The sequence below is a fragment of the Ovis canadensis genome, chromosome 1 (assembly GCF_042477335.2).
Source record: "Ovis canadensis isolate MfBH-ARS-UI-01 breed Bighorn chromosome 1, ARS-UI_OviCan_v2, whole genome shotgun sequence".
Lineage (NCBI taxonomy): Eukaryota > Metazoa > Chordata > Mammalia > Artiodactyla > Bovidae > Ovis > Ovis canadensis.
Window position 1 is genome coordinate 69,064,756 of NC_091245.1, and position 8,164 is coordinate 69,072,919.

Genomic DNA, 8,164 nt, shown 5'->3' on the forward strand with positions numbered 1-8,164 from the left:
TATTTCTAACTGCCAGTACTGACCTATACAACCTATTTATAGATTATAGATTTATTTGGCATCCACCCAGTGAGTGCAAGAATTCAATATTAAGCCCATTCTCTTTTTATATACTAAAGATTATATATACTAAATATTATATACATATTATATACTAAAATCAACTAGCATTGTGTTGATTTAAGTGCCTATTTAATTTTAATATCAATTTTAAAGATTTTTAACAAGGAAGCTTAAGACACTTCAGAGTATAAAAATAATTTAAAAGTTCTGTTTTCATTTGGCTATAAACTGTTAAAATGTTACTTACATTTTATACATATCCATTTTGTGTTAAATGTCTCACCAGACAGACAGTACTATTAAACTCATAGAATTTCTAATCCCAGAGTATTAGTTCTAATTAAGCTAGATTATTTTTCATCTTAGTCACTCACTAAAGAAAAAAGCAGCTTCCATTTTGACCGATATCATTGTATCAACGTCCAGCACCCAAGACAAAGAATCTTTATTTGGGGGTATGAATAAACAATGTGAGCAATAAGACACCAACTGAAATGAGGGTAGGCAGAAAAATGCTTTCATAATGTTAAGTTTCATAAGTAGGAAACAAAACTTACAAATTATATAATAAGGTAAAATGGCAGATATACAGAATGAAAGGATAGGAAGGCAGAACAGAAAGGTCTCATTTGTAGCCAAAATATACCTACATTCAAACTTGGCTGCTCCACTGTTTACTGTCTATATGACCTAAATCTGAGTTTGTTTCCCTGCATATGAAATGGGAATATATAATATAAATATATATATCATAAAGTAGCATTATTACAAGGAATAATAATAGATGCTTAACTAATGTCAGTCTCATCTTCCTTTCCTTTAATACAAATGATTATGTAGTGGTGACAAGATTATGGGTGACTTCCCCTGTCTTCCTTTTCCAAACTGTTGAAAGTATTTTTTAAATACTAAATTTCTAATATTTCATACTCACACCTCTCCTCATGTGAACTTAAAAAGTACTTTTACTAGCTGCCTTTTACAATTTTCTTTAAAGTTTAAAATTTGTATTGGTAGCAGGGGAAGCAGGTGGTATAAGAAAAACTTAAAGATTAGGAAACAAGTTTAAGACTAAACCAGCACAGACACGTATAAAACAAAAAGTGTGGAGAGGAAAACAGCAAAAGGAAATGCTATTTGAGGAAATTCCCCTGACTAAGCCAGACTAAGCAGTGAGAAGGTAACATTCTTCTTAATGCTGCTTCTGCTTAAGCCACTCCTCACTCTCATCTGGGGTTTATACGTACTTTACATACAAATATACATAGCCACTCTCGCCCTTCTCTCTACTAATACTCAACACCATCCTCATGGTCAAAATTTAAAGGGGAGTGAAGAAACTGAGGATGCTGTAACAAAGTAAACCAACACACTGGCTGGGAAGAACTAAAATGCACTCATTCCCAAATGCATTATTATTTTTTTCATCACTTGATAGTCATAAAAGAAAACAATTTCCTGAAATATTAACGCTGGTTATAGCTTTAGCTGCTAGAACTGACGATGCCACACTTTGGTGACTATATTCCTTTGAGGACATAAGCCTCAAAATGGAACACTAAGAAAAGTATATAGCTTCAGATCACTGACAGGTGAAAATGTGAAGATACTATTGTTTAGTCGCTAAGTTGTGTCCAACTCTTTTACCACTCTATGGACTGCAGCCCGCCAGGTTCCTCTGTCCAAGGGATTTGCTAGGCAAGAATACTGGAGTGGGTTGCCATTTCCTTCTCCAGTCAAGTTACTGTAGCGAAAACAATTAAACAATGGTAATAATAACTATTATTATTTCAATAATTAATATTTAGCATTCATTGCATACCAGAAAGCTAAGGGCTTTACTACATGAATATGTAACATAAACCCAAACCTCTATGAAGATATTATTATTCAATCTACTCGCCTAGTGCTCACAGAGCTAGATCTTAACCCCACCAGTTTTACACCAATACTTTCTCTTTTTAAACCTTATCCTGCCATCCTGCACAAACTATTCAACAATAATTAGGATTCATCTCCCTCTCCAATAATTGTGGTGTTTTGAAAGTACTAGTTATGTTTAACATCTTCCTCAAGAAACTGATGAAAAAAAATTATGCTTTCAAGTAAAAGGGTAAATACTCTGGAAAAAAAAGGGTAAAATTTTTCATCTTTTATAAATATTAGAAAAATAATTGATATAAAACAGGTAAACACACTTTAAAAACGGTGCTTTAATCACAACACTTTATTAGGCACTTTAAAATTTTAAATTATCCTTTTGACTCGTAACATATTTAGTTTCCTGACTTTGTACAAAGTCTTTTAAAAGCTGTACTTTCTCATAGATACAGAGAATAGAATGATTGTCAGAGTGGGGAAGCGCAAGGGCAAAACAGGTGAAGGAAATTAAAAGGCATAAGCTTCTAGTTATAAAATAAGTAAGTCATAGGGAAGTAGTATACAGCATAAGAAATGTGGTCAATAATATTATAATAACTTTGTATGCAGTCTGATAGTTACTAGACTTATTGTGGTGATCATTCCATAAATGTTGACCACTATGTTGTATACCTGAAACTAAAATAATATGGTACATCAACTACATTTCAATTTAAAAAAATAAATAAAACTGTATTTTCAACCTCAATGAATGACATACATACTAAAAAGGCTAGTATCTAAAACCTTATATTCATTACTCTAACCAACTTCACTTATACCACAATAGGAATCAAATTTCAAGGAAAAAATCACTCATCTATACTTTTCACAAAGTTACTCACAAAATCAGAGTTCCAAGAATTCCAAATGAAATGGGAAGGTTACAGCTTACAGACAGGTAGGGCTAAAGACTGGCAGAGGAAGAATGCAAGGGCAATTGCTTTGAAACAGTAATCTCAATAGTCTCACCTTCCCTCATCTAAGAGAAGTATGCACTGCTGCTGCTGCCTAGAATTCTTCTTCTCTTCCTCTTGAAATCCTCTTGGAAATTCCTCCTGGACTTTTCTCCTGGAAAGTTATCTCACAGGACTGCTAACATTTCTCAGTAGTCTACCTTTTATTTTTAACTGAACGGAACAAAAACACACTAACTCCTTCTAATCACATAAGAGTTCCTAGTAAATTCAAAGAAAATAGTAACTTAGCAGTTTAGCTTCAGCAGATCTAAGAAAAAAATTAAACAGTACAGCAAGTGAGGCCCTAGAGAGAAGAATACACTTTCTTCATGTAGACTCCATCTATCTGAAGACCACGAATTGAATTTAGTGCTCTGGCTTTGAGATTTCAAGGGATCTTTATCTTGGTATTTCATTTTGTTTTACGAGGGGGAAGAAGAGAAATACTTTAGTCAACCAGCAGGGTGAGCTAGTGCTAGAATCAGATTATTCTCAATTTGATTACTCTCAGTTCTCTCAAAATTCAATGGTGCAAATGGCACTACCAAAAGCAGCTATTCCCACCTAATAAACCTAATAAACCTAATTACTTCTAGAACTGCTTCAGTCAGTGCTACATAATTTTAATATTTACAAAGCAGACTATACCAGAGAGATTAATAACAAAAGTTAAGAAAGAGCTTATTTGAATATCTAAAATATTATAGTATCCATCCTTTATTATTATGTTTTATAAACTACAAATTAAAAACTTAAAAAAAAACTGCTAAAACTAGTGTTCTATAAAATTAGGGCTAGGTAATTCAACATTCCAATTTCTGGATTCAGCTTGCTACAGCTAGCTGCCTTAAAATACGCCTGAAAAGCAGTCATGAGGAAAGCACCTCCACAAGAATGAGATCCCCTGCTTTCCCTTAGAATCCCATTCTGAGAAGAGCCTAAATAAGTCACCCTATATACTAGCAATGCATTTGGGGTAAAAGAAAGATGAACCTGATCTCTTCTAACGACAAATTTCTTTAAACTGTTTAAATGACAAGTAACTCCACCACTTCAAGTAATTGTCCTTGAGTCTGTATTTTCCCCTCCTGTTACCCAGTACAGTCTCAACTCAACTACAATAAAAGTCTCCCTTTCTTATAACTCAAATGACAAATTAAACCTGCAAAAAGTTTGATGTTTGTGGGCAACAGACTCACTTCATAATTACAAATAATCCAGAAGTATCCCTAATTATCACAAGACCAAAGTATATTTAAATCCACTTACATAGTGTTGCAAATTAATATATCATTTCCTAGAAGAATCAATAATTTAAATGAGCCTTAAATGATCCATAAAAGCTTTAAAACCTAAAGACAATGTACCTGTTGTTGTTAAACATGATATCCAAAGATGTTAAAGGTAACTGTGGGACCCCATCATAAATGATTTTACTACTTGTTGAATTTCCTAACAGATCTTACAGATTCACTATTCAACAGTACACTAGTTAGTCTTAAGCTGCTTTTAACGTGGTCAAAGTGGCATGTCCATTTATCCAACTAAAATGCTATTAGAAAATGAAGGGCATTAGCATCTACCTCATTTCTTATGTAATAACTGGTAGTAACTGCAATTACTTCAAACTTTCCAGAAGTTTATCAAGTTACCTGTTTTGTTAAGTTTCTAAGTCAAGATTATTTTGAAAACCTCAAAATTCAAAAGCAACATTGCTTTGAAATTATCTGATATGCCTGTAATTTTGTATCTGAATTTGTTTCAGTTTGGAAGTCACTTTAAAACGTCACCATATCGACTTAAATACACATTTTCAATTACCATCACAGAATTTCTCATCAGTATAACAGTATCTAAATAACAAGTGCTCTCAAACATACTCCCTTGTTTTGTTTTATAACCATGATTAGTTGCAGATGGTCACCTCCTTATCCCAGCAATGTGACCAATGAAAAGACCAGTAAGTTGGAAGTCGAGAGACAGTTTTCCATTATGCCCTTAATGCAATCATCTTTGGCCCTCAAAATATCGTGAGGGTAATATTAGTTGTTCTCTAAGATTCCTTCTAAGCTAAAACTATATAATTCAATAATAATTTTGCTGATAATAATGTATCTCTCATTAATACAAGATTGTTCTCTATTAGGAGAAAAGTTAAAAGAGGGGGCAACATAAAACAAGGAAAATCAAAGTTTTAAGAAATGCTGAAAAGTTCAAATTTCAATTCAAACAGATCTAAAGTTAGTTATATAAGTATGTTTAACTATCCCTTCAATAAAGTAATTTAACTTGTTAATGTGACCTGGCCAAAACATTAGTTGTTTCCAAATTTTGTATTTAGAATATTACAAATATACAAAGTATGCTGTAGATGTAGGTGCTGTATAATTTTAAATTGTTAGAAATTAAAAACTCACCACCACCACGATTGTGAAAGCAATGTAAATATATACTAGCAATGTACATTAATACTAGTCAAGGCTTCATGCTTTACCTATTTAAATATCTAAACTAAACTGTAACTTCTTTATAAACACTAATTTTTCCTTACAAATATCTATGGATGTAAATATTGGTGCCATCAAGTTTCCTGGATACTTACATATATGAATGAAGGCAAACAGCACGTTTCCTTTCTTTGAGAAATTTGAGTTGTCTATTTTTTGAAATTCTCTTTTTCTTGTGGGACCAAAACTATGTAACTAAACTACTGCAGAGAGGCAATATACTATTAAGGCAAATCTAATCTATCATCCGGATGCAACAAGCCTGGCATTAGTTAGGACTGGCCAGAATAGATGATGGTGTTTTGGTTATTTCTGCCGACGATATTATTAACTTGTATAAGAAACAGGACCATCATGGACCTCAACTGTGTTTCTCTCGTTGAGTACTTCTCAAGGACCACACAAAATCTTAACTCTAGACATGAAAGTTCTGTAACAACTAAATTTGTATCAATGTTACTTAAACAGTTCAAGAAAAGTTTTCCACTAATGTTGCTAAACCATGGATGGATCCCAACACGAGAGTCGTCTGTGGAAGTCTCGTAACAAGAAACCGTTAGTTCCACCACCTAAGTTTCCAATCACTGAGAAGGGTCTGGGACAACTCATCTTCAGGTTCACGGGAGAAGTGGAGCACACCTGCTTTCCTCTGGCAGAGATTAAGCTCCCAGGGACACAAAGGCCAGGGAATCAGACCTGGAGAAGCAAAAAGCTTTAGCTGGACACCCACCAAGCCCCTGGCAACCCACTTTGAGCGATTTACCTCTTGCTGTTACTTCCCAGGCACCTAGCGGCATAAGATCTTGCAGAACACGGGGAGGGGAGGGCTATGCGGTCCTGGTCCCACGTTAGGGGAGGGGTGTGTACAGTTAACGCCAGAGCCTACGCTTCTGGCCGAGACGGGGCAGCCCCGAGGAGAGGGGGTTGGTGACTGCTCTCGGACCGCCCCGTTACTCAGTGCATTGCAATGGCGACCGCCAGGCTCCCCAAGCCGCCTGATCTCGGCCCCCTTCCCCCTACTGCTCACTGGCTGCTCGGCTTCATGTGACTAAACAAAACCCCCAAGTCTAGTGCCCAGCTCAACCCCTTTGTGTCCGCTACCGGATCCTCCGACGCCGCCGTGGTAAAGTGCCCCCTCCCCACCTCCACCGAGTCCCGCCCCGCGGCGGCGACCGCCGCTCACCTCAGGTTCCGCCGCCCCCCGCGGCCGCCGCCTCCCCGAACCCGGGGCCCGGGCTCCTTGTGTAGCACCAACTCCGCCTCCTCGGCCGCCGCCGCCATCTTAGCCTGTGCGGCAAAATGCGTCCTTTTGGATGGTTGGGACCCAGCCTAGGGCGTAGCTCCCCGGGCCCGAGCGCCGAAGGCCGGGTCCCCCAAGTTCTTCCGCCACCCCCAGTCCCGCGCCGCCACAGCCCAGAGGCCCCAAACCCACACGGGTCCGGGCGATTCCGACCAAATAACCCCTGAAACTCACAGTTTGGTGCCGTGTGCGTCAAACCGGGGCGACGTTGGGAGCGCGCGGCGTCCCCGCGTCACACGCCGCTCTGTACGCTACTCGGCTCCAACGGCCCCCCTCCGCTCCCCGCTTTTCGCCTGGGGCCCCGGTTCCCACGGCGCAGGCGCGCTGCTTTCCCGCCTCTTACCGACCTACGGGCCGCGGGGGCGGCCAGCGAGGAGCTCCTGGGCGGCCTCGCGCTGGTGGAGCGTCTGGGCCAATTACACCAACGCGGGCAGCAGAAACAGTGCACTACTGTTCTCGGGTGCCAGAAACCCAACAAGGTCACCTCCCCCAGCGCTGACCTAATCACTCTCAAGGAGGTTCCCGCCCCAAAGTAGGCACGCTCCAAATATGGTGGTGCCCAAACTCTGCAAGACCCAAACACTTAGGCAAGCCTAGGCCCTTTAAGGTGGAACAGACCCATGTTTGAGTTCCACGATCACGAGAGTGGCACAATTCCTTTTCTCTTCCTCCTGTTGAGGAAAACAGCTAAAGATCCCAAGATTGCCGGTCACAACCGTAGAGTCATGGCAGAAGTTTTCTAGATCTTAAGGGGGCCAATTGTTGGGAGATGCTTGATGAACAAGCAGACCATCAAACGTAGCATCACAGTTAGGGTAGGAAGGCCTGCCCTAAAAGGTGCCCTGGCTTTGGTCCAATTTGATTCTGTGAGGATCCTTTCTCCCTGCATTACTGAACGTGCTGTGAGTCTCCAAATTAAAGTTACATAAGAAACACCTGATACACTGGTTACCCTTCAAACAATTAGTAGCCTAGGGAGTTCTAAAAAGCTTTAAACAAGTAGCCACCTCAAGAGTTTGAGGACAGCCTCATAAACCACACTTTGAGAAACACTGATGAGGAGTTAGTCTCTGCTTTTAAACTGAGCCAACAAAAAGTTGCTAACATGTTTGACACGAATCAAAAGTCCCTGAGGAATCTACTAGTCCTGCCTTACTAAGTTCTTTGGCTGTTCCGAATCTCTGGGTTCTCACTTGAAAAAAAAAAAAAAGAAAAAAAAGCTTTCATTAGATGTTACTGGCATTCAGAGGAATACACTGTAATTGCAAATATTTGACGAGAATGAGAAACATGCTCTTTCCTATAGGATGGTGACTTCATCATCATTATCAGCAAACAGATTCCAAATAACAGGTATTTATACTTGCTGAATTAGTTAATAATAATAGCTAATACTTTGGAGTGCTTACTGTTGA

The 8,164-nt window shown here is 38.9% G+C and overlaps 1 protein-coding gene across 23 annotated transcripts in view; it reads right to left on the reverse strand.

Moving 5' to 3' along the window:
* Nucleotides 1-7,300, reverse strand: part of ZNF644 (zinc finger protein 644) — a 96,243-nt gene extending 88,943 nt beyond the window's left edge. For 2 of the 23 annotated variants that reach the window (XM_069597590.1, XM_069597514.1), the window contains exons 1-3: nt 7,097-7,300; nt 6,633-6,736; nt 5,545-6,145 (exon numbers count right to left, since the gene is read on the reverse strand). The gene's annotated coding sequence lies outside the window, so the exon portion shown is untranslated. Of the gene's footprint in view, nt 1-2,955; nt 3,114-5,544; nt 6,146-6,632; nt 6,737-6,923 lie in introns of all 23 variants that reach the window. The other 21 variants (XM_069597523.1, XM_069597537.1, XM_069597515.1 and 18 more) reach the window with 21 other exon arrangements.
* Between the last annotated feature and the right edge of the window lie 864 nt (nt 7,301-8,164).